The sequence below is a fragment of the Ailuropoda melanoleuca genome, chromosome 2 (assembly GCF_002007445.2).
Source record: "Ailuropoda melanoleuca isolate Jingjing chromosome 2, ASM200744v2, whole genome shotgun sequence".
NCBI lineage: Eukaryota > Metazoa > Chordata > Mammalia > Carnivora > Ursidae > Ailuropoda > Ailuropoda melanoleuca.
This window is the reverse complement of record NC_048219.1, coordinates 76997161-77024036: the sequence shown is the minus strand read 5'-3', so window position 1 is coordinate 77024036 and position 26876 is coordinate 76997161. Positions and strand designations below refer to the sequence as shown.

The window sequence follows — 26876 nt, the reverse complement described above, 5'->3', positions numbered from 1 at the left end:
TGGGCTTGATTACTTTGCCAGAGCTGCTCACGGAGCTCAGGGAAACACAAACACTGACTTATATTTGCCAGGTTCTTATATAAAGGATATGATAAAGGATACAGGTGAACACCCAGATGGGAGAGACACCCAGTATGTAGGAAAGGACATGGAGCGACCACTCTCCCCCACCTCCATGTGGTCGTCAATCTGAAAGCTTTCTGAGCCTGTACTTGTGGGAATTGATGGACTTTTTATCACGTAGGCATGATCGATCATTAATTCCATTTTCAGCCACTCCTTCTCGAAGAGCCTGAAAATTCTGAGCTTCAAATCATGCTTTGTTCTTTCCAGTGACCAACCCCCACCCAGGAGCCCACCAATAGTCACCTCACTAGAACAAGAAATGCTCCTGGGGCTCCTATCATATGGGAAATTACAAGGGTTTAGGAACTCTTTAGGAACCAGGAATGGGGGACAGAGGCCAATACACGTTTGCTGTTATCTCCCAAGTGTGAACGAACTTTTTTTTTTTTAAATGATTTTTTTATTATATTATGTTAGTCACCATACAGTACATCCCCGGTTTCCGATGTAAAGTTCGATGATTCATTAGTTGTGTATAACACCCAGTGCACCATGCAATACGTGCCCTCCTTACTACCCAACACCGGTGGAACTTTCTGATAAATATAAAATCACTTACTTATACAAAGAAAAAAGAACTGAAAAGATAAACACCAAAACACTTATTTCCTCTCCGAGGTGAGATCACAGGTCATTTCTATTTTCTCATTTGTGCATGTTTTCATTTTCTAAAAATTTGACAGTAAGTGCATATCACCTTTGGTGAGCAATTTGAATAAAAATGAAATTTTAAATGATAAAAGAAATGTATATTCATTAATAGAAATCTAAGCAAACAGATGTATGTGCAACAAAAGTGAAAATCATCTTTCCCTGGGCACGCACACACTCCAGGCTTAGAGTGGGGGACCTCACCTCCACATAATATTTTTTGTATTTTCATAGGTGGGATTTTTTTATCGCATAAATAAAGCTATCCATATTATTCTACAACCTCTATTGCGACAGTTACCTAGTAAAATTGAGATTACAATGATACCTACTTTGTTGGGGGTTTTGTCACAATTAAATGAGTTCACATATGTAAAAGGCTTAGAGCTGTGCCTGGCATTTAAAAAGCACTACCTGAATTTCAACTATTTTAATGTATTTATTATTTAATTTCCCACTCTATTTCACAGACATCCCTCCACATTAAGACTATCAACCTAATACTTAGGAAAACATTTAAAATTGTGGGTTTTTTTTTTTTTAAGTTAAACAAAACATGGGCGCCTGGGTAGTTCAGTTGGTTAAGCATCTGTCTTCGGCTCAGGTCATGATCTCGGGGTCCTGGGATGGAGCTCTGTGTTGGGCTCCCTGCTCAGTGGGGAGTCTGCTTCTCCCTCTCCCTTTGCCTCCTCCCCCCAGTGCCCCTCCACAGCTCGTGCTCTTGCTTTTCTCTCTCTCTCAAATAAATAAATAAAATTTAACAAATTAAGTTAAATTAAACTAAACAAATGAATAGCTGACTTCTCATCTATTCTTTTCATCACTCGGAGAGGGGCTGCCTGGTGGAAAGCTCCCCCTTTAACTACTTTCACATTGATGACCTGGCTGGCCTTCCTGAGTGAACATGAGCCCCAGATGGGCAATCCATTCAGCCAAATGCATGCTACCTAGAGGTCCGGGGTTATCTGAACTATTTGTCCCTTTCTGGAGAGAAGGAAGGAGAAACTCCATAAGCCCTCCGGGAATTAATATTCAGATCTTCTTCCGCTTATGATGGGGTTACGTCTCAATAAACCCATAATAAGTTGAAAATATCTTTAAGTTGATAATGCATTTGATACACCTAAACCACTGAATAGCAGAGCTTGCCTTAAATGTGCTCAGAAAGTTTAACATTAGCCTAGAGGCAGGCAAAATCATCTAACATGAGCCTATTTCATTGTAAAGTGCCAAAGATCTCATGTAATTTATTGAATACTGGACTGAAAGGGAGAGAGAGAATAGCTGTATGGGTACAGAATGGTGGTAAGCGTAGGGGTTGTTTACCCTTCCTGATCCCGTGGTTGACCAGGAGCTGCGGTTGGCTCCCGGGGCCCATCATCACGAGAGAAGATCGGAAGGTGTTTAGATAGCCCTAGAAAAGATCAAAACTCAAAATCTGAAGCACAGTTTCTATGGAATATGGTGCTTTTACACCATGGTAAAGCTGAAAGGTTGTAAGTCCAACCGTACAGTCAAGGACTGCGTGTAGTTGTGAATCGCACAGGGTCCTGGGCTTACCTGGCTGGTCGATTTTGTATAGTTCCAGATGTGACTGCAAAACAGAAGGGAAAAAGAGATCAGGTTGGCAGTGCAGCTGTAGGAAAATGTAAACATTCGTTACATCAATCACTGAAAATGTGACAGCAGGGAAGACAAGTTTTAATGATTGGCAATGAGATAGTGAGATTACAGAAGTCAGTTATCACTGTAGCCAACATGACTGCCATCTGTATTTTGAATCCAGGAGCAAAACATACAAGAAATTATATCTAATTCACAGCACAGCAAATGGCACTGGTTCTGAATCCAGAAATTGTGTTCTGTGGGATGTTTGCAGAATCCTTGTCATTTCCTAGTTTCAATCCTTTTTAACATAAAGGATGGGTCCGTTAATAGAATAGCGTTACACCCAAACCAGAAAAAGACATCACAAAAAAAGAAAATTAAAAACAAATAATTCTCATGAACATAGGTATAAATCCTCAACAGATTCTTAGAAAATCAAATCCAACAATATAATAAAAAGGGAATAATTACCATGCCCAAATGGGGTTTATACAAGGAGTGAAGAGATTGTTCATTGTTTGAAAGCCAATCAATGTAATTCCCACATTTACCATTTAAAGAAAAAAAAATCATGATTACAGCAATTGATGCTTAAAAAGCACCTGACAAAATTCATGTCTATTTATGACTTTCGAAAGAAGAAATAAAAGTCATGGGGCGCCTGGGTGGCTCAGTCGTTAAGCGTCTGCCTTTGGCCCAGGGCCTGATCCTAGGGTCCTGGGATCGAGCCCCACATCAGGTTCCCTGCTCCGCTGGGAGCCTGCTTCTTCCTCTCCCACTCCCCCCTGCTTGTGTTCCCTCTCTCGCTGGCTGTCTCTCTCTCTCTCTGTCAAATAAATAAATAAATAAAATCTTAAAAAAAAAAAAAAGAAACAAAAGTCGTATGGATTGGAATGAAGAAATATAATTGCCTCTGTTCACAGATAACCCCAAAGAATTCATATACACACACGAAACGTCATCTAGCACAGAGTTTAGCAAGATTGCAAAAGATAAGAGGAACACATGAAAATCAATCCTATATCTATATATTAACAATAAAGATTGAAAACCAAAATTCGAAAAACCAATATCACTTGCAATAGCTAAGAAAATCAAATATTTAGGTACAAATCTCTTAGAACATATACAGAATCAATAAGCTTAAAAATACAAAAGACTGATGAAAGACACCAAAAAGGACCTAAATAAAATAGAAAGTCATGCCATGTTCAGGTGCTGGGAGACTCAATAAGGTATTGATTTGATTCTCTCCAACTTGATCGATAAATTTAACTCAGTTCCTATCAAAACCTCAGCACATTTTTGGTAGCTCAGACAAGCATATTCTAAAATTTATACAGAAAGGCAAAGGAACTAGAATAAAACAATTTTGCAAAAGAAGAACAAAGCCGGGAGAATCACATGACCTGAGTTTAAAGCTTACTACAAAGCTATAGTAATCAAAACAGTGTGTACCAGCCCCAGGAGAGACAGATACGTCAGTGACGCAGAATAGAGAATCTAGAAACAGACACAAACATGACTAATTGATATCTCACAAAGGCACAAAGGGAATCCTGTGCAGAAAAGGACAGTTTTTTTTTTTTACCAACAAATTGTGCTGAAACAGTTGGACATCCATAAGCAGGAAAAGCAAACCTCACACCATGTACAAAAATTAACTCAGAATGGATATTCAATCCGTGTAGTTTTCAACGTAAAACATCAAACTATAAAACTTTCAGAAGAGGTGGGGCACCTGGGTGGTGCAGTCCTTAAGCATCTGCCTTTGGCTCAGGGCGTGATCCCAGTGCTTTGGGATTGAGCCCCACATCAGGCTCCTCCGCTGAGAGCCTGCTTCTTCCTCTGCCACTCCCCCTGCTTGTGTTCCCTCTCTCACTAGCTGTCTCTCTGTCTGTCAAATAAATAAATCAAAAACAAAAACAAAAACAAAACAAAACACAAATGATCAGGTCTGTTTAAAAAAAAAAACAACTTTCAGAAGAGGGCCACCTGGGTGGCTCGGTCAGTGAAGTGCCTCCCTTCAGCTCAGGTCATGATCCCAGGGTCCTGGGACTGAGTTCTGAGCTCCTCCTCATCAGGCTGTCTCCCTGCTCATTGGGGAGTCTGCTTCTCCCTCTCCCTCTGCCCCTCCCCCTGCTCATCCCTCTCTCCCAAATAAATAAATAAAATCTGAAAAATAAAATAAAACCTCAATGAGACAGCAGCACACATGTTAGAATGGCTAAAATAAAACTCCTGACAATACCAAGTGCTGATCAGGATGCTGTCATACATTGGAACATGGTTCCTATACATCTCTGGTAGGAATGAAAAAGGGTACAGCCACACTGGGAAACAACTGGAAAAAATTCTTATTAAATGAAACATAAATGACCTTATGACCCAGTAGTTGTGCTCGTGGGTACCCTAGAGAAATGAAAATTTATGTTTATACAAAAACATATACAGAAATATTTATAGCACCTCTATTCATAATTGCCAAAACCTGAAATAATCCAAATGTCCTTCAATGAGTTGATGAATAAAAACAACAACAACAACTGTGGTTCATCTATACAATGGATTAAAAGGGAATAAACTATTGATACATAAACCAACTCTGATGACCGCCAAAGTAATGTTACGCTGAGTGAAAGAAGCTACTCTCACTCTGATTTGGTTAGTACTGGCATGGTATATATATTTCCCTATCCCTTTACTTTTAATCATATTATTTTTATATATGATCTATATTATATTTAAAATGGGTTTCTTGTAGACAACATTTAATTGGGTCTTACATTTTGATCCACTCTGAGATCTCTGCCTTTTAATTGGCATGATAGATTTTAGACATTTAATGTGATTATGGCTATAGCTGTTTTCATGTCTACCATATTTGTTGCTATTTTCCATTCATTACCCTTGTTCTTTGTTCCTACTTTTGTCTTCCACTCTTTCTGGCTTTGGAAATTTTAATTGAGTATTTTATATGGCTCCATTTTCTTTCTTTTCTTAGCCTGTCAATTATACTTCCTTTTTAAACTTTTTATAGTGGTTGCCCTAGAGTTTGCAATATACATTTACAACCAACCCAAGTCTGTTATCAGATAACACCGTACCACTTCATGGGTAGTGCGAGTGCCTTATAATAACAAAATATTCCAAATTCCTCCCTCCAAACAATGATCTGTTGGATTAATTCAGAGTAAGAAAAGTAAAAGCTTTTGTTTTGCTTTCACCTACTCTAATACTCTTCCTCCTTTTTTTTTTTTTTATGTAAATCTGAGCTTCTGACCTGTATCATTTTCCTTGTCTCTGAAGGACTTCTAACATTTCTTGCAAGTCAGGACCTACTGGTAATCAGTTCTCTCAATTTTTGTTTGTCTGAGAAAGTCTTGGTTTCTCCTGAAATTTTGGAGGATAATTTCACAGGGCACAGAATTCTAGGTCACTGGTTTTTTTTTTCTCTCAACACATTAAATATTTCATTCTGTTCTCTTCTTGTTTGCACGGTTTCTGAGAAGCCAAATTCATTCTTAACATTCTTTCTCCGTAGGTAGGGCGTTTTTTCACTCCCCTCTGGCTTCTTTCAAGATTTTTGCTTAAACTTTATGCAGTTTCATTATGATATGGTTAGGTGTAATTTTTTTGCTGTTGTTTGCTTATTTTTTGCATTTATCCTGCCCGATGTTCTCTGAGCTTTCTGGATGTGCAGTTTGGTATCTGACATTAACTTGGGGGACATTTTCAGTCATAATTGCTTCAAATATTTCTTCTGTTCTTTCTCTTTTTCTTCTTGTGGTAGTCCCATTATATGAATGTTACCCCTTCTGTAGCTTTCCCATAGTTCTTGGATATTTTGTTCCTTTTTTTTTTTCTTCACTCTTTTTCCCCTTTGATTTTTAGTTTTGGAAATTTCTTTTTTTTTTTTTAAAGATTTTATTTATTTATTCGACAGAGATAGAGACAGCCAGCGAGAGAGGGAACAAGCAGGGGGAGTGGGAGAGGAAGAAGCAGGCTCATAGTAGAGGAGCCTGACGTGGGGCTCGATCCTATAACGCCAGGATCACGCCCTGAGCCGAAGGCAGATGCTTAACCGCTGTGCCACCCAGGCGCCCCTAGTTTTGGAAATTTCTATTGACATATCCTCAGAGATTCTTTCCTCAGCTGTCTCCAGTCTGTCTATTAATGAGCCCATCAAAGGCATTCTTTATTTCTGTTACTGTGTTGCTGTTGTTGTTTTCATTTCTAGCATTTCTTTTTGATTCTTTCTAAGACTTTCCATCTCTCTGTTTACATTACCCACCTGTTCTTGCATGTTGTCTATTTTTTCCATTGGACCTGTTAGCATATTAATTGTAGCTATTTTAAATTCCCAGGCTGATAATAGGACACCCCTGCCATATCTGAACCTGGTTCGGATGCTCGCACTGCTTCTTCAAACTGTGGGTTTTGCCTTAATTCTGCCTTGCAGAATTTTTTGTTTTCTGTTTTGGGGTTTGTTTTTGTTTTTGGTTGTTGAAAGCACGACATGATGTACTGGGTAAAAGCAACTGTGGGAAACAGGCCTTTAGTGGTGTGCTGGCCAGGTGTGGGCGGAGGGGAAGCATTCTGTAGTCTGATGATTAGGTCTCGGTCTTTTAGTCAGGCTGTGCTCCTGGGCTGTGAACTTGACACAGGCTTCTCCGTTCTCTCTCTCTTTGGTGGAATAGGGACCGGAGTAGGGTATTTCCCTTCCCCCAGTTAAGGATTAAGCTCTGGGAAAACCCCAATAGGTTAGGCTGTGGTACAATAGTTTCTCTTGGGAGCAGGCCTTCATTAAGAAGAATGGAACACTCTGGCATATTTCAAAATGGTCGCTTTTTCCCTTCCTGTGCTGGAAGGACGTACAAGGGGATTTTTCTCTGATAGTCTCCGCGAGAACCTCGTCAGCTTCTAGAGCTAAAACTTACAAAAGCTTGGGCATCCCCCATGATGGCCCCCTGGAGTTTTTAACTCTCAGACTTGTCCACGCTGAGCCTCCAGAGACTTGTCAGCTGCAGTTCAGTTCTCCTCCCCCAGGACTGATTCCCACGGACGTTTCTGCTACACAAAGTTGCGATTCTTTGTACGTACCTGTCTCTCTCTCCATTCTGGGGGGCAGCACCGTGCTCTGTGACCTCAGTTTTCTGATGGATCTAAGAAGAGTTGATTTTTCGGTTTGTTCAGCTTTTTACTTGTTGGGTGGATGGACTGATGACCTCCAAGCTCCTTCCACGCTGGCATGGAAACCGGAAGTCAACTTCCTGTTAGTTTAAAAAATAAGATTCTTAAAATGGTTAAAAGGTAAATTTACGTGAGGTATATTTTATCACAATAAAAAATTTTTAAAAATACCATACAAGGGGTGCCAGTCGTTAAGTGTCGGCCTTCGGCTCAGGGCGTGATCCCGGAGTTCTGGGATCAGGCCCCATGTCAGGCTCTTCCGCTATGAGCCTGCTTCTTCCTCTCCCACTCCCCCTGCTTGTGTTCCCTCTCTCTCTGGCCGTCTCTATCTCTGTCAAATAAATAAATAAAATCTTTTAAAAAAATACCATTTAAAAAAAGAAAAGAATGAGACACTTAAGAATGAGACATTATAAATAAGGAACAAGGTGTAAGGAATAAGGTGGGTTTTCCAAATGCTTGCAAGATATCTCTATGTCATAATGCCATCAAACATCAAACTCAACATCGTTTGAATTCCTTTAACTTACTTTTCTTCCTATGTTCTTCATTTTCATTAGAGTGCCACCTTTGTGCTGGCCACCCATCCTCTAAACCTTGGGCCATCTCTGACCACCCTGTCTCTCCAACAGTCACTTGCTACGCCATGTCTGTTATGTATCCACAATTCAGTTGTGCATCCCTTTTCTCTTTTCCTTCCCTCCTGCCCCTCTTCTAGTTCATCACTTCTGGTCAGGATTTTGCAATTACTTCCTAACATCTCCCTCCCTTAAGAGTTCACTTTAGGGTCAGCCTGATCTGAGTTTAAACCCTGGCTCTGCCACTTATAATAAATATATATATTTATTATTTTTTAAAATGTATATATTTATTTAACAGAGAGTGAGTGAGCACGGGGTGGGGGATGGCGTGGCGCAGGGGACAAAAGGGGAGGAACAGAGGGAGAGGGAGTCTCAAGCAGACTCCCCCTGAGCGCAGAGCCTGATGCAGGGGTCCATCTCACGAGCCTGAGATAACGACCTGAGCCTGAGATTACGACCTGAGCTGAAACCGAGTCGGATGCTCAATGGACTGTGCCCCCCGGGCGCCCCTGCCACATAACACTTCTGACCTTGGGCATAATATACTTAAACTCTTTGCACCTCAGGCCTCATCTGTAAAATTGAGGTAAGAATAATATTCAACTCACAGGTTTATTGTGAAGATTAGAAAAGACTAGGAGCCAGCCACGGAGTCTTACGTGCATTATCTGTTACTTTTATTGAATGAGACAATGTGTATGAAAGCCTTGGCATGGTGCTGGGTGCAGAGTAAGTACCCAGTCATTGCTGGCGGCTCTGTATGATTACTCTTCATTTCGGTCCATTTTAGGCACTACTGTCAAATTAATTTTCCTAATGAGCAGTTTTGATTACGTCCATCTTGCTTAGACTCTTCCTTTGACCCTCCTGCGTGTTGAAATAAGACCAAACTCCTGTGCCAAACATGCAAAGCCCTTCATCTGTTCCTTCCTACCTTTCAAATGTTCCTTGCTGAATTTCACTACTCACTAGACCCCACGCCTACCCCTGCTTTCCCCTCTTTTTGGCTTTGTTCAAACTGTTCTCTCTCCCTGGAATGCCCTTCCTCCTCCCATCTTGCTTGGTAAATATTTGCTGAGTAAATAGATAGTGTCCTTTGGAAAAGCTCCCCCCCCCCCAGAAGACAGTTCTAATCTGTGCCCTATGCCCCTCCCGTGGCGGAGACACACAGGGCAGGCTATGTTTATTTTCAGCAGGACTCTCTGTGGGAGAGACATATATACAAACGAAGAGGTTTTAAACAAGTCAACCCCGCTCTGCATCCCCTCAACCCCTCCTGAACACCAATGCCACATGCAACCAATGCCAAGAGGTGGTGTTGCTCAACTCCTCTTGCTCAGCTAACCTCTCCATTCAGGGCGTATTTATTGAGTGCCTACGAGGTACAACTCACTGGGGATGGTGGGGGATCTGAGCCCATTTAAAACCATCTGGCTGATGGAGGGAAGGCACAATGATGGCCAACAGCACGTGGGAATTCAGAATCCGGTTCTAAACTCCGTGATGCCCAAGAGAAATCTCACCAGGAGGAGCTCATGCACTAAAGAAGGGGTTAAAGAGGCTACAGCCAGAGGCAGCTTTGTGACGGCCATGCCTGGGGTGAGTCTTCATGTCCCCCGTGCTTGGAGAATGTATGGTATGCTAAGGCAAACATCCGATGTGTGCTGGGGAAATGCAAACCAATGACATTTTCCATTAGGTGATGAGCCAGGCCCAGGGCAGTTTCCTAAAAGGGAACTGTCCCAAAACCACTGGTAACTTGCTGCTGCTAAAGGCATAGGTGCAGGTGAAGAAGTTTTTCCCCAAAGTCCACCTCCCCGCCCCCAGTGCAGTCCACTTGGTCCAGGCATGCTCAGTTGTGTAAATACTAAGACACCATTAATGACAGCAGGAGTGACAAGCACGGTTTCATGAAGGAAAAAAAATGGGTGTCTGTGTTCTTGTAATTCTACATAAATTAACTCAATATCTAGGTTCTTGGCAGGTCTCTAACCTAGGTTTTATTCCCAGAATATTCTGAGCTCCTGGGTTACTCCGCATAGGGTAGGAGCTCAAACCTAAGGCTTTCGAAATGGATTTGGGTTGAACCCAGCTCGACCACCTATTACCTCTATGACCTTGAACCTCAGAGAAGCGCCTTGTGGTTCAGCCTCCTCGTTTTGACAAGTGGAGCGATACCACCAACGTTAAGGGTTGTTGTGAGGATTTAATGAAAGGATGTGTGCAGAATGCCTTCCAGAGTCGGTGCTCAGTATCCGCTGGTTATTATCACCATAGCAATTGTCAGAGGTCTCCCCACACTCCATCCTGTCCCCAGGCTCTCTCCTCCAAAGCTACCTAAACTATACCTGGAACAGCTTCCTCCATACTTCCCCCACACCTCTAAATAACCATAGTGGTAAATAATAATAATAATAATAATTAATAATAACAGCAGTAACAGCACGGCTGTTAGAGAGGGCCTAGAACATACCATGCCCTGGGAGGTTTGGAGGGGAGCACTGGCAAACCTCAGCTCCAATCCTCATTATATCTACTCTACAGTGCAAGACCGTAAGCTCAGAAAAGAGAAGCTGACTTGTCCAAAGGAAGTGGCCAAGCTGGAATCAGAACTCAGCTGTTTTGTGTCCAAAGCCTACACTCTTCCTGCTCGACCATATTTTTTCCTCTGGAAAGATAATCTCCTTTCTGGACATGAAGACCAGAGACACCAGCTAGCCCTTAGCAACATTCAGGCCTTTTCTGATAGTCTGCCTACAGACCATGCATTCATTCATTCACTCACTCACTCACTCACTCACTCACTCACTCACTCCACAAACATTTATTGAGTGTTTACTAGGTGCTAGGGATATAAAATTGATTAAGACAGTTCATGTGTCTCAAGAGTTCACGCTGTTGTGGGGAAGAGGGATGCATAAAAGGAGAAGTGGGGAAGTCAGCGGTTAAATAAAAGGGCACAGTGGGCCCTCGGAGTCCAGGTGGGGTTGAAGGGAGCAGTGATGGTGTTAGGAAAAGCTTCACAGGAGGTGATCTGAATTGACTCATTGTCCTGTTCTTTATTTCATTCATTCCAGAAACACATTTTAAGCAACGGCTGTGTTTCAGGCTTTAGGCTAAACTCTGGGATTAAACCTAAACCCTCCGCCCCTAAAAAATGCGTGTCCAGCCAGGAAGGATGGATCACAAAGCATTCGCTGTCATGAAAGTACACTGGGAGGTAAAGGACAGGGTTCATGCTCTAGGCCAAGGATGGCTTCAGAGGCCCAGTTTCTTTGAAAAGAACTGTTTTTTTCCCCTTTTTCCTGTCTGGTCTTTTGGCACTTTAGACACCTTTGAGGCTATCCCACAGACCATGCCAAGTAAAAATAGCACATCCAAAACTACATTTATACTTTATGACATTCCCAGGGGAAGAAGCCATAATTCAAAGTTCCATCTCCTTCATTTCACCAAGATGTTGTTAGTTACGGAGATATCGCCCCATTTTGATATATCGTCGTTCAAATCATTACACACAGTAGCACAAAATGCACTATTAGTTATGTTAAAAAATAACATAATAAAAAAATTACTGCCTGCTCTTTGCCCACAATTGCCCTTTCTGGAGTGGACCATCGTGCAAGACAAAGTGGAGCTCTGTTAATGGCGTGACTCTTGTCCCCTAAATCATTCATTCCACCTAGTGAGTCTCAGGCCAGTAGGCAAAAGCAGCTTCAGTAAACAGTCTTCAAAAGTAAGGGGACATAATAGATGATAAAGGTGTCCTTTTATATCAGGGTCAACTGTGTGGCCATTTAGAACAAAAATAAACTTGGATCCGTACTACATGTCCTTATACTAAAATAAAATCAAGACGAATCTGAGATATCTAAACTTTGAAAAATGAAATCCTAGAAGCAGCAGAAGGAAACATGGGAAGGTTTTTTTTTTTTTCATAATCTCAGAGTAGGAAACAGTTGAAGCCATAGGAGAAAGTGTTGATAAATTCAGTCACATAAAAATAAAACTTTCCTGCATAGTAGAAAAATCACCATAAGTAGTCAAAATTCAAATAACAAACTGGGCAGGGGGGAGTATCTGAAACTTAGAATACAGCACAAAGGATAACGTATATAATAATATATAATATCATTTATATGTCATACACATTTATTTATATTTTATATATTTATATGTATTTATTAATTATATTTTTATAATCATAATATTTTATAATTATATATTTTATATTATAAAATATATAATTAATATATATTTATATGTATATACATATATTATATGTATATATTATATCTACAATAAAATATAATGTCCTTATAATATATATACATATATATATTATTATCTTTTTTGGATATTGCAGGTAGATCTAAGCAATTAGAAGGGAAATATATCTATAAAATTTATAATTTTATATAAAAAATATATAAAATTTTCTCCAGAATTCTTAGATCTACCTGGGGGTCTCCAGGACCTCAGTTGCTTGCTCAGTGGAGTCCCTTGGCAATTGCCTTCATTGCCTTGTCCCAAACACACTGCCTGGCTTGTCTTCCACCCGGATGAAAGCTGGGCAAGGGCCATGATTGCATTGATGCCCAGATCTGGGAGAAATGCCTCTCCCCTCTTCTGGGTTCAGAGAAACACCATGCCACGGGACACGAGATCTGGCTTCCCCACCAGCGGTGCTGGGCATGCCACCCAAGAGTGCAGGGCAATTAACACCCTAAGGGGCAAGTAGTGACCTCTGAGACACTGCGGATGGAAGGGAACTGACAGAGGATATCCCTTTCTCCCCACTTTCACCAGCTCTGGCCCTTGAGACACACATAACCGAGTGATGGTCTGTTTCCTCGTGAAGGTGGGACCAGCTTGGCAATGTACCACCTTGTATTTGCTTTCCCTACTTTTCGGCCTCACTTCCATTTCTCCTTTCCTTCTTACTGTCCTGGGGTTGAGCTCCCCCAGGAGAGTGTTAGCATGTAAGCTTTGTCTCAGCCAGTTTCCTAGGGCGTCTGAGCCAAGACCGCATATGAAGAACTATTAGAAGGCAATAAGAAAAAGCCCAACAACGTTATGGAAAAATAGGCCAATACGAATAAATAGTTCACAAAAAAGTAACTGCAAAGGCAACTATAAATAACTCTCGGAAAATGTGAAAAGACCCTCAACCCTACTCATAATAAGAGGAATACAAAATAAAATTGTCATGGTCTATACTGGCTTTTCTATCCCATTGAACAGTCTGATAACATAGTACACCAGCAAGGCTGTAGAAGACAAGAGATATTCTTGGTGTTGGTAGGAATAGGTATTGTTATGACCTCTACGGAGAGTAATTTAATAATAACTTTAAAAATTAAAAAAAAATTCACATACTCTTTGACCCACCAATTTAAGCTCATTGTTGTTTTCTTTGTAAAAAGATTGGAGATAACCTAATGCCCATCAGTTAGAAACTAGTTCAGTAAATTATGGTACAACCAGAGATAATTATACAGCTATTAAAAAGAAGAAAGAGGAGGTCGTTTTTTTGTTTTGTTTTTTTTAAGGTACGCTATGTAAAAATCTTCACTTTATATTAAGTAAAAATATCTCCAGAAAGCTACCCAGGAAATTGGTAACAGTGGTTGCCTCTGTTTGGGCCACTAACAAAAGGGCCACTTTGCAGCTTTTGTACCTTTTGAATTTTGAGCCACGTGGATCTGTTTTTCCTTGCCAAGTTTATGGAGTTTATTGGACAGTTCAATCACACCCATTTAAAATGCACAATGCAATACATTTTGAAAAGTGTCTGCACTTGTGAAACCACCATCACAATCTGGATACAGAACATTTACCCCATCCCCCAAGGATTCCTCACACCCCTTTGCTGTCCCTCTCTCTCCACCCTGGCCCCCGCACCCACTGAACTGCCCTCTGTCATTAGAGGTTAGTTTGCATTTTATTTTTATTTTTTTTAAAGATTTTATTTATTTATGTGACAGAGAGACAGCCAGCGAGAGAGGGAACACAGCAGGGGAAGTGGGAGACGAAGAAACAGGCTCCCAGCAGAGGAGCCCGATGTGGGACTCGATCCCGGAACACCGGGATCACACCCTGAGCCGAAGGCAGACGCTTAACGACTGCACTACCCAGACGCCCCTAGTTTGCATTTTATATAAATGGAATCAAGCGGTATCTCTTTAGAATCTGGCTCTTGCACACCACATGATGGCTTCGAGATTTATGCATGTTATTTTGTGCGTTCAAGGGCTTGTTCCTGAATAGTATTTTGTTGTATGGTTGTACCCCATTTTGTGTATCCAACCAACTGTCGATGAACATTTGGGTTGTTTACAAATTGGGGTTGTGCCCATAAGGCTGCTGTGAACCTTTGCTTATAAGTCCTTGGGGGCAAATATGTTTTCATTTCTTTTCAGTGAATACCTTGGAGTGGAAAGGTTAGATTGTAGGTGTGTGTATGTTAACATCTTCAGAAATGCCAGTTTTCCGAAGCCATTGGACCCTTCTCCATCCCCACTAGCAGCGCCTGAGAATTTCAGTTGCTCCACATCCTTGCCAATATTCGGTATTGTTGGTCTTTGACATGTTATAATGAATGTATAATGGTGTATTGCCTATTTTATTTTATTTAAAACAATTGTTTTATTAGAGAGAGAGGGAAGGGCAGAGGGAGAGGGAGAGAGAGAATCCGAAGCAGGCTCCATGCCCAGTGCAGAACCCGATGCGAGGCTTGATCTCATGACCCTGAGATCATGACCTGAGCCGAAATCAAGAGTCAGACGCTTAACTGACTGAGCCACCTAGACGCCCCTTACCTATTTTAAAAGATACATTTAAGGTTAAAATAAATTAATAAATAAAAAATAACTTATAGCCTCTACCCCCAAGTCTATAAATAAGGTGATAAGAAAGGGAGGTGGTGAAAGTTTGAGAAGGGGGGTGTATGAGTTTTCTTTTGCTGTGTAACCAATTACCACAATGCAGCGGCTTACAACACCCCACATTTATTATTTCACAGTCTCTGGGGTCAGGAGTCCAGGCATGGCTTTGCTGGGCCTTCTGCTCAGGGTCACACAAGGCTACAATCAAGGTTTTGGCTGGGGCTACATTCTTTTATGGAGTTTGGAGTCCTCTTCAGGCTGACATGGCTGTTGGCAGAATTCAGTTCCTCTGATTGTAGGACTGAGCTCCCTCTTTTCTTGCTGGCTCTCATCTGCGGCCTGCTCTCAGCGTCCAGAAATCACCCACATTTCCTGGCATGTGGCCCTCTCATAGGCTTCCACAACATGGCGGCTTACCTTGAAGGCCAGTGGGAGACCCTCTCTCTGCAGTCCTCTAAGACAGTCTTCTAAAACGTACCGTAAACACAGAAGTATCTCTACCACTACCTCTGCCACACACATTCTGCCCACACTCAAGGGAGAGGCCTACACAGGGACATGACGCACCGGGGGACATCTCCGTCTATTTGGGCAGTGGTTCTCAGATTTGAGTGTGCGTGAGAACTGCCTGAGGAGCCCATTCAGTTAAGATGAAGTTAAGATCCCTGGGATATATTCCCAGGCTTTCTGCCTCAGTCAGTCTGAGCTGGGGCCTAGGAATGTGTTTTACTAGTGAGCAGTTCATGTCTCAGATGTGTCTGAGGCAGGGGGTCACCAGGCCACATCTACAGAAACGTCGCCATAGAGGTGACCTGACGACTTTGGAGAGGGGCACACTTGCATCTGAGCCTCCCTTTTGCCAATAAGCAAGTGAGATTGATGGATTCCATCTTTTCTTCTTGAAGACTGAAGGAGAGGCTGGGTGCTATCTCCCAGCAGAGCCCTACCAAGGCAGAGACCACAGTCAGGGACAGAGAAGACCATGAAGCAGAGAAACCCTGGGGACAAAGTAATCTACGAGGACGTTGCTGAGTGGCAAGGCTAATAAGTCAGAGTGAAACCAACGGGTAATATAATAGAGTTCACTTTATGGTTCTATCACTTATTAGAGGTAAACCCTCCCTGAGGCTCAACATCCGTAAAATGAGGATAATAATACCTGTTTCCCATGGGGCGTCTGGGTAGCACAGTCGTTAAGCGTCTGCCTTCGGCTCAGGGTGTGATCCCAGTGTTCCAGGATCGAGTCCCACATCGGGCTCTTCCGCTGGGAGCCTGCTTCTTCCTCTCCCACTCCCCCTGCTTGTGTTCCCTCTCTCGCTGGCTGGCTCTCTGTCACATAAATAAATAAAATCTTTAAAATAATAATAATAATAATACCTGTTTCCCAGATCTGTTACCACATGTCAATGAGACACGGGGGGCGGGGGGGGAGCCTGCATTCAAATACCTGCCAAATCCTATCCAAAAAACCTAGAAACTCAAAAAGGATTCCAGACTGTTAAAATATTACCACAAAGGTCGGTGCTTCTGTTTCTCCACAGAGTCAAGTAAAAGCAAATAGGAAATTAAAATAAGAAGCAATAAAGATAAATGTAAACACCAAGGAAAGTTCATACAAATATATCATTTATATTACACGTCGTGGAGATAAACCTCCCTATGAGGAGAAAGTAAATTTAAAGGCTGGGTTATAAAATAAATACAACTATTCACTACCTATAAGAAAACTAGTTAGGGGCACCTGGGTGGCTCAGTCGTTAAGCGTCTGCCTTCAGCCCAGGGCATGATTCCAGGGTGCTGGGATCAAGCCCTGCATTGGGCTCCCTGCTGTGCTGGGAGCCTGATTCTTCTTCTTCCACTCCCCTTGCTTGTGTTCCCTCTCTCGCTGGCTGTCTCCCTTTCTGTCAAATAAATAGCTAAAATCTTAAAAAAAAAAAAAAAAGAAAGAAAGAGAGAGAGAAAATGGAGCAAATAAAATCAGGAGTGAAAAAGAAAAGCGATTTTTTTTAAGTGTGTACTCATTAATTTAACAGTTGATGAAAAGACAGTCAATAAAGTTTAATATTTATTCCTCATTAAGGCTTCGAAATAAGACATGGAGATTTTTATTCTTCGATAAGAACCACGTACTTTTTCTGAAGGGTCAATGTCACACTTACTGGAGATTAAGGATGGTTCCTCCCGTTGAAAGCAGCGGGAGAAGTTTCACCCAGCACTGTTCTTTCAACATGGTATTGGAAATGCTGGTAATAGCTATTTGGGAAGGACATAAAAATATAGGGGTAAAAAAATACTACTTTTTGTAGTTGACATGATTATATACCTGAGAGTTCCAAGAAAAGCAACCCCTAAATTACTAGAAATAATAAAAGAATCCAGCAAAGCTGTAGCCAAAAGAAACCCACACAGAACAATTGCGTTTCTAGCCGTTAGCGAAATACAGCCGCATATTAATAAAAAGACAAAATAAAGAAGAGAGAGAGAGTCCATTTATAGCCACAAACCAAAAATAAATTTGGTTGAGGATTGTCTTTGAGCCACAATATTTATTCCAAGATGATTATTAAACCATAACAGGAAAAGGAAGGGAGGATGTGAACAAACGGAGAGATATACTGGATCGTTACTGAAAAACAAAATCTAATAAATGTGACCGTGTTTTCAAAGGTGATAGATTTAATGCAATATTAGCTTAAGGCCTTATAAAATACTTATAGAAGCTGGATAATTGATACCAGTCTTAGAGAACAGTGGGAAAAAAACAAGGACTCTCTCACAGGATTGAAAATGCACTGTAAAAAGCACATTCATCAAAACGATAGGTCCCCAAACAGAAAAAAATAAAAATAAAAAAAATCAGCAGAACACCAGTTCCAAATTCCCACTGTTCCTCCTTCAGTCGGCTCCATCTCAGTAAAGGCAAAACCACCCTTCCAATGGTCTGGCCAAAATATGTGGAGTCATCCTTGACCTTCTTTATTTCAGGTCAAAAATAGATCCAGAACCCACCATTTGTGGCTGGCCCACCTCCCGCACCGCCACGGCCTCCTGTTGGGACCACAGCCTGAAGCCTCATTACAGATCCCCTGGCTCCCATTCTCTTACCCGCTTTCTAGCACCCCAGCCAGAGCACGTTAGGAACTTGATGTTCCTTTACGATTGCTGCTTTCTTCTTGAACCTGCTTTCCCCCAGATATGTGTGTGTGCGTGTGGGTTGAAGATTTATTTACCTGAGAGAGAGAAAGAGCGAGTGAGCACGTGCACGAGTGGGGAAGGGGCAGAGGGAGAGACTCTCCAAGCACACTCCACATTCAACGGGAGCCCGAGTAGGCAATCTATCCCCCCATCCTGAGAACAGGACCTGAGCCGAAACCAGAGTCGCTCAATGGACTGAGCCACCCAGGCGCTCTTCCCCCTCCCCCGCAATCTGGATCGTGTCAGAGCATCAGGAATTTATAGCCAAGAGTTACTACCCCAAGTGAGATTTGCAGGTTTGTTCCCTCCCTTCCTTTAGGTCTCTGCTCAAATGTCATCTTCTCAATGAGGTCCTTAAGTTCCCCGTTGGAAATTTCAACCCCATGCTAGGCTCCCTAACATTTTTCCTACCTTACTTGTTATTTATTTATCCAACGATCATGTATTTTTTTAAAATTTGTTTCCCTCCTTCCACGCCTTCACCAGAATGTTAACTCCGTGAGGGCAGAAATGCTTGCTTTGTTCATAGCTGTATCCTTAGCGCCTAGAACAGTGCCTGGCATACAGTAGGTGCTCAAAAAAAAATGTGTTGGCATGAACGAAACAAAGCAAACTCCTGTGGCTCAGATGTCCTACTTTATCAACTTAATTTAAAACAAACGAGAAACAATACAACAATGCAGAAAGATTTCATCGCTTACTAATTGCTCAGGCAATGGGATGATAGAAGGGAACTTCAGTACCTTCTTCCATGTATTACTTTAAAGTAATACATTATAGCATACTGAATAATAAATTTCAGAGGAAAACACATGCTAGTATTTTTAAGAATAAGAAAAAAATCTTGTTTTTGAAGGAGTGATAAAGTTCTGACTACTGAAGAAATGACAGATATTGAGGGCAAGATAGAGAAATATGAATACATAAACATTATTCTTAAAAAATAAAGATTATTTTTAAACTTACGGTAGACACAGCCTATAGAAAAAAACGTATGTGAAAAATGTAAGCATTGGAAGCTTATTCCAAAATAAGGAAGAACTGGTACATATAGAGTTGTGTCTGGATTCCAGTTTGTAAGTTGCCGGAGGAGATGAGTAGTTTATTAACAAACTAAAAGGAAGAACAAACATCACATAAAAAATATACAGCCTTGAAAGCAATAAAGAAAAACATATCTAAACAACTTTAAGATACCGTTCTGGAAGTATCGAACTAGTAAAAACAAATAAAAATGATAAATCTCATGTTAACAGAACTGCAGGGCAATATGTACTTACGTGTTGCTGGTGATGATATGTTTGGGTAATTCCTTAAACAATCAAATGATATGTACCAAAAGCTATAAAAATTTTCATACAGTCCGGTCGTGTCTTCCGGACTATTTTTTCCATTTTAGGAAACTTATCCACAAGAAAGTAAATAAAACACTGAGACTCTTGTCATTATTATGCCCTCGGAGTGACCTGCTTACACAAGCAAGGGGCCCAGAAGCAGAGCTTGGAGAATCGGGAAGGGCTGGATCGTGTCAGAGCATCAGGAATTTATAGCCAAGAGTTACTAACCCAAGTGAGATTTTACTCAGACTCATTTGTAGGTTTTTGACTTTAATTTGGAAGGAGGAAAAAGGAAGGCCTTCAAGGCGTTCGCACTGGAGATGCTGGGCTGCCTTGGCCAGGTGCACGTTCCAGAGCCTTGGGGCCAGACAGGCCGCCAGGCAGCTCTCTCCCCTCACCCCTCCGAGACGGCCTCTGGGCCCTGGCTGGAGGCAGTTCTGTTTGAACTGCTTCCTGGGACAGAGGGCTGGGCCCAAATATGGTCCAAATGGGATCACTGGGAACGAGACACGATGCCGCGAAGACCCTGCTGTGTGGCGGACAGATCTAGGAACACACCCAGGAATTTAGGAAGTGCTAATGCTTTTTTTTCTTCTTCTTCTCCTAGTGAGACCCTGCCCATTGGCTAAGAATGGGTAGAGTCAAAATTAAATCCTGATGCTCCTGCATTTTTCCTGGGAAAGATGACAAATCTGGCTGCTTGGGGCAGTGCCTGGGCAGAAGAAGGGAGAGACTGAGTGAAGGGGTCTGGAAGGAAGGGAGCAATGTCTCCAGGGCATTTTTTTAAGGAAGCTTTGCTATGTACTGTGCGTTGTGACCTCCTCTTCTATGTCCCCAAGAGAATTTTGAGAAAGACTGACTCATCTTTTAAGGCTTTTTGAAGTCAGATTTAGACTTCTTTGGAATGTTGTACTGTGATGGCCCTCGGGCAGAAGCCATCCGCGGATATGGGATTATTTATTCACATAATCATTTATGAAGCCTCAGCTGGATGTGAGACACTGTACCAGGAGCTGAAAATTTGGAGGTAAACAAGGTACAGTCCTCGCTCTCAAGTCCCTCAGTGTCCTAGAAAGACAGGCACATATAAAATTAAAAGGTAAACTGTCAGTCTTAACGAACGGTAAGTGCGGTGGCCTGAATAATGCTTCCTAAAAATAGGCGAATCTTCCTCCCTGAGAATGTTACCTGTTCCAGGTGAACCTAAATGGAATCACAGGTGTCCTTACAAGAAAGAGTCTGGTGGCAATGTGACCCCAGAAGAGAAGAGGGCGATGTGAGGGGAGAAACAGAGGCGGGGCGGGGGGGATGCATTTTGAATGCGGGGCCCCAGGGTTAGGAATGTGGGTGTCGTCTGGAAGCTGAAAAAGGCCAGGAAAGAGATTGTCCCCCCCAGAAGGAATGAGCCCTGATCAAGACACTGATCAAGTGTTTTAGCCTGATCAAGATTTTAGCCCAGTGAAACAGGAAACTGATTTCTGACTAATGTTTTCCAAAACTGTACAAAAATGAGTTTGTGCTGTTCGAAGCCACTAAGTTTGTGATAATTTGGTCCAAAGCAATAGGGAATGGATACACCAGTGTTCAGCGCAGTACGGGGCACAGAACGGAATGGATGCCCTATTGCCTGGTTGACACTGTGCATACAGGTGTCCGAAGGGAATTCAGAGAGGAGAGGTGTTGGCCGTGGACTCTTCCGAGCGGAGAAGGACTGGTCACCCAGCACTCTGAGGTGTGGAGCGATGTGCATTGTGCGAGGCCTATGCACGTGCATTCTCCAAGCACACATTTATTCCATGCTCTGAGCGTGGGCCTGTGTTGAGTTCCATGGGGGTCTGAGGATGACTACAGAAGCCTTCTTGTCCTCAAGGAGTTTCCGGCCCAGCAGAGGAAAACCTGGCACGAAAGCCCCGCGGTGTCCTCACATCGGGCCAGTTCCTTCAATTCTTTGGGTTCGGTTCTTTCTGGGTAAATCATAAACAGGGCCGCTTCACCAGATGTCGTGAGGACCAAGCAATAAAATACGTGCAAAGCAGTTTTGTAACCTATGAATCACACTACGGGGCTGAATACCAGGTTCTCCATAAACCCTTCTAAGTCTGCAGATTTCCCTGCTCCCACCACCTTAACCTTAGGGAGGCTCCCGGCTGCTCCGTAAGGTGTTCAGGGTTGAACCCGGGTTGTGGGACTGCAATCAGGGCTCACCTCACGATCCACGCTGTCTCAACAACAGACCAAGAGTTAGGCCCTGGCCTTCATTCATCTTTTTTTTTTTTCTTTAAAAAAATACTGCTCAGGTGAAACCTTTTTTTTTTTTAAATGAGAAAGTTGCTTGTTGTCAAATATGCAAAAGGATGAAAAGAATAGTTTCCGGAAAAGATGATCTGTTATTGTAAGCCGGAAAGTCAAACGCTGTGCGAAGTATGCTCCGTTTGGCCCTCTGCTGATATTCCCCTATCAGATGACATTGTGCTGAAAAATTGGCGGTAAACGTTTGCAGTGGGACAAAAGTCCCAGCTCAGGGTTTGGCTCCTGGTGAAAACTAAAGAGGGAAATCATCGGTTCTGAAGTTGCATTTGTCCTCGCTTTCTATTTTGTGGCTTTCGGCTCCACAGAGGTGAACAGAGTGTCTCCTCCGCCCAGCCGTGCGCTGCGCGGAGGGGAGGCTCTGGGGTTGGGGTTCAAACCTGCTGAGGCTATGGGTCGGAGGTGGTTCCTCTACCGCAGGGTTTGAACTTTGAACCCAAAGGCTTATAATTTTTCAGGAAGACTCTAGAGCCCATTTCAAACCTTTCTTCCTCTGTGTATCTTCACTGATCCTTAGCCAGCATGACTCTGTCTCTCTGTGTCTCTTTTTCTCTGCCTCTGTCTCTTTATGTCTCTCTGTCTCTCCCTCCCTTCCCCATCCCTTCTTCCTCCAAAGATGGCCTTTACTCTGCATCTCCCAGGACGCTTCATAGTTCAAATATTTCGCTCCACAATCCCTACGTTAGAATGTGCTAGAAACGCAACTATTTTGACAACCAAGCAACAGCTTACGAAATACTTTTGTATCCCCCAAATAATAAAAACAGCAAACACTTGCATAGCGCTATTTGCCAGGACAGTTTAGAGATAGGTACTATTATCATCCCTACTTTACAGATGAGGAAACTGAGGCAAGGGGCTATTCGATGACTTGCCCGGGTCTTGTTGGTCAGATCTTGCAGACCAATTTCCAGCTTAGAAAATGTGGTCTCCACAGTCACCCATCCTGTCTCTTCCATTCCTCCCTGGCCTTGTCTGAAAGTTTTGCATATCTGTGTCATCATGGACAGATACGCTGTTATGGTCTGGTCCCTTTGAATACTCCACCACGCCTGTCTTGTCCATAGCGGATGTTCAGTAAATAATTGTGGATTAGGTGAATCAGCTCAAAAAAATATAGAAGCTAAAAGAATAAAAGAATATCTGTAGGGGCGCCTGGGTGGCACAGCGGTTGAGCGACTGCCTTCAGCTCAGGGCGTGATCCCGGTGTTGTGGGATCGAGCCTCACATCAGGCTCTTCTGCTATGAGCCTGCTTCTTCCTCTCCCACTCCCCCTGCTTGTGTTCCCTCTCTCGCTGGCTGTCTCTATCTCTGTCGAATAAATAAATAAAATCTTAAAAAAAAAAAGAATATCTGTAAAAGTTGTAATGATGTAGGAAACATTTCACAATTATAATATTAAGGATAAAATTGATAAAAAACGGAATACACATTATGATATTAACTATATAAAAATATAAACATAGTACTAGTCCTCTACTGGAAGGAAATACAAAAGAATGTTGACAGTAGTTGTCACAGAATGGTGCGGCTAAGAGTGTTTTTTTTTAGTTTCTTATGTATACTTTTTGTCTTTTCCCATTTATGTATAATCTTGGCTTATGTGAACTTCATAAACAGAAAAATGAAAGTTTTCAAATATATCATCCACTTAGAGGAGAGCAAGAATAACATGGCTGGAAGTTTGCCCTGGTGATCTGTGGTCCCCCTGGGGGGTTGAGTGGAATTTGGGTTGCGGTGTGGATTTCATAGCCTCTGTGTGTGTGTGTCTGTGACATCTGTGTCACAATCTGATGGTATACACAAGAGGACATAGTGAAGTGATTACTTATGAATGAGAAAGTGAAAGATCTCTCCCTTTAATATAGTTCAAGTGGCCCATAGGCTTTGGAGGAAACTGGTCCTAGAAGAGACTAGAGTGTCAGAGCTGGAAAAGAGCCATAGCGATCCTAAAATCTAATCTCTTCCACTTATACATTAGTATCCAATGCCTACTTTGTTCAGGGAATTGATCTGGGTTAACCTAGACGGGAAGGAGAAGGTGGAAATCATACATGGAATTCTCACTTCTTACTCTGTCTGGGTCACCCTGCAGCCTGGTCCTGCTGTCCTGGCTGAGGGCCTCTCAGGCTCACCTCCGACAGTGGGTTGCGGCACCGGTCCAGCCCTGCTCCAGGCACCTGTAGCTGTCCCCAGTTATATTTGCTGCTGGGGGCATCGTGATCGTGTGTCTGTGGCTGTGTGTGAGAGGTCTTGTGAGTAATTTGGGGGAGGGCCCAGGGTGGTGGGACTGGGCTCTCTGAAAACCCAGGCCCCCCGGCCCAGCTGGCTAAGCTAAAGGATCTGGTCGGTTGGCCTTTCCGATGAGATGTTCTCTACTTTTCCCAGGCCCGTGCACACCAACCAGCAGACTGCTGTCTGTGACCAAAATGACCATTCAGAGACATCAACCAACCAGTCACCAACCAGCAACTGACCAGTAATTTGTTCAACGGGTCAAACTGCTTTTGTTTGTTTAGATCTCGCCTCAGAAGGTAACATTTTGTGGTCGGGTGGATGGCTTCAGGAAGATCACGACTTTGCACACGTTAGTAGAAGTTCTACAAAAGTTTTTGAAGTATTTTTTCTGATTGTAAAAGCAATATGAACATTTTATTGAAAATGAGAAAATGAAGAAAGAAGAGATAAGAAATCCCGCATAATCCCACCCTTTAGTAATAGCCTCTATTACCATAATACAGATATATAGCATACTGTATGTATTTTTTATTCCTGCTTCTTTCCCTTAAAATGATATGATAAGCTTTCCTCATATCACTCAATATTTTTTGAAAACTGTGATTTGCCAAGGACTGCATAAAATTCCACAGTAACAATGAACCATCATTATGTAACTATTCTCCTGGTATCAGACATTGAAGCTGTTTCTACATTTTAAAAATAAAAATGTCATGGAAAAAAAAAGGAGACAGTCCGCCCTGGGTACCTCCTGACCAAAGTACACGCCAGCATCTGTGAAGGATGCTTGTCAAAAAAATTGAACGTGAATCTGATAAAGTGTCTAGATCTAACCTCCAGTTTATATGAAATGAGTGACAGAGAAACACATTAGTGACACTATGACACCACATTCAGAAACATCTGGATTCCGGGAAACTCTTAGGACAAATGAAACAAATTTTTCAGGAAGGAAACTGCCAGGGTCGGGGGGAGAGATGAGGGAAGGGAAATCTATGACGGAAAGAGGCTTCAGAGGCGTATCAGCCAATTGCAGTGTATGAATGATATTTGGGCTTATATGCAAACAAACTCCAAAAAAATATTTATGAGACAGAAAATTGAAACGCTAACTTAGATATTTAATAATATTAAGGAATTATTAATTTTTCAGAAGCGATGAGTCTTTGTGGTTATGTTTTAAAAACAAATCTTTACCTTTTAAAGACACATGCTAAATATTTCGTATTTGAAAGGATATATTTGGGATTTGCTTCCAAATAATGGGAAGGGGGCAGGAGATAGTGAGTCAGGATATAGGTGGGTCAAGCTTGGCCATAGTTGTTAAAGCTGAGCAATGGGCACGTTAAGGTTCATTTTACTATCTCTTTAAATGGGTGTATGTTTGATATTTTCTAGAATTAAAAGTTAGAAAAGGGACAAAGGAAAAGGAAGCGAGTATCTCTGATGGCCATGTGCTGAGCTGAGCTCTGGAGGAAAGAGTCCTGCGCTTGAATAAGACAGACCTCATTTTAGTTCCACCTTTCCCACACTGGCTGTGTGTCCCTGGTAACCTCTCTGAGCCCCAGAGCCCTTACTTATAAAACTAATATTATAAAGTCTGCCTTATAAGCTTGTTGTGAGGAGGAAACATGATCGTATCTGGGAAAGTGCTTGGAAAACTAAATAACATCGAGTATTTTATCTCAAGGGATGAGTAGAGCATGAGGTCCAGGAGAATCTGCCCCTTTCCCCTCCTCAGGGGGTAAAAGCTCCCCAGTTTTTCCTTGACAGCTGAGAGTGAGCCTTTCATAGAAAACACTCAGGGGGCGCCTGGGTGGCACAGCGGTTAAGTGTCTGCCTTCAGCTCAGGGCGTGATCCTGGCGTTCTGGGATCGAGCCCCACATCAGGCTCTTCCGCTATGAGCCTGCTTCTTCCTCTCCCACTCCCCCTGCTTGTGCTCCCTCTCTCGCTGGCTGTCTCTATCTCTGTCAAATAAATAAATAAAATCTTTAAAAAAAAAAAAAAAGAAAAACACTCAGGTACACCCATTTTAATTCGCTTGCTGTTTCTTTTATTGCATATTTTTGAATTATTTTCTTTTTGTTTTTGGGGGGGATTGAATTTTTGTTTTGTTTTGTTTTTCTTTTGTTTTTCTTTTGTGTGTGTGTGTGTGTGTTTTCAATTGTTTTTTTAGTGGTTGTCCTGGGGATTACCACTAGCATTTTAGAACAATCTGGCTTAGATTACACCAACTTAATTTTTGAAATATTTGTGATGTTTAATTTTTCTCAAGCATTGTGATGTGAACAGTGAATTGAGTGTACTATTTATATTAAAATATAGTTCTGGAAAATTTCAAAAATCTGCAAAAGCAGAGAGAGAAAAACCAACTCCCATACATCTATCGTTTTACCTTGAAAATTGTCAACTCATAGATGATTTGGGTTCTATTCCCATAGAATGAACCTGCAGCAGATTCCTGAGAGTGCACAATGGGTTTTTTAAAGATTTTATTTATTTATTTATTTAGAGAGTGAGTGGGGGAGGGGCAGAAGGAGAGGGAGAGAATCTCAAGCAGACTCTGTGTTGGGCAGGGATGCCCATGCCGGGCTGGAGCCCATGACCCTGAGATCATGACCTGAGCTTAAACCAAATACAGGAAGCTTAACCAACTGACCATGATTTTATCTGTAAATATTCTGCTATCTCGTAAAGACCCAACATGGAAGAGTTACAGAGATTGAAAGAGACTTCACATACACGGGGCACC

General features: G+C 42.1%; 2 long non-coding RNA genes across 3 annotated transcripts; both read right to left on the bottom strand.

The window, feature by feature from the left end:
• Positions 1–1935: 1935 nt before the first annotated feature.
• Positions 1936–16230, bottom strand: LOC105237628. 2 transcript variants are annotated; one of them, XR_002142678.2, is made up of 4 exons: positions 16206–16230; positions 7489–7658; positions 2338–2371; positions 1936–2191 (listed from the first exon to the last, which is right to left on the bottom strand). It is a non-coding gene; the product is annotated as an uncharacterized LOC105237628 (long non-coding RNA). The 2 variants fall into 2 exon arrangements; XR_002142677.2 differs by lacking the exon at positions 16206–16230 and adding an exon at positions 7750–7785.
• A 1927-nt stretch (positions 16231–18157) lies between these two features.
• On the bottom strand, positions 18158–19645 carry LOC109489622. Its single transcript, XR_002142670.2, has 3 exons — positions 19522–19645; positions 19208–19354; positions 18158–18276 (listed from the first exon to the last, which is right to left on the bottom strand). It is a non-coding gene; the product is annotated as an uncharacterized LOC109489622 (long non-coding RNA).
• Between the last annotated feature and the right edge of the window lie 7231 nt (positions 19646–26876).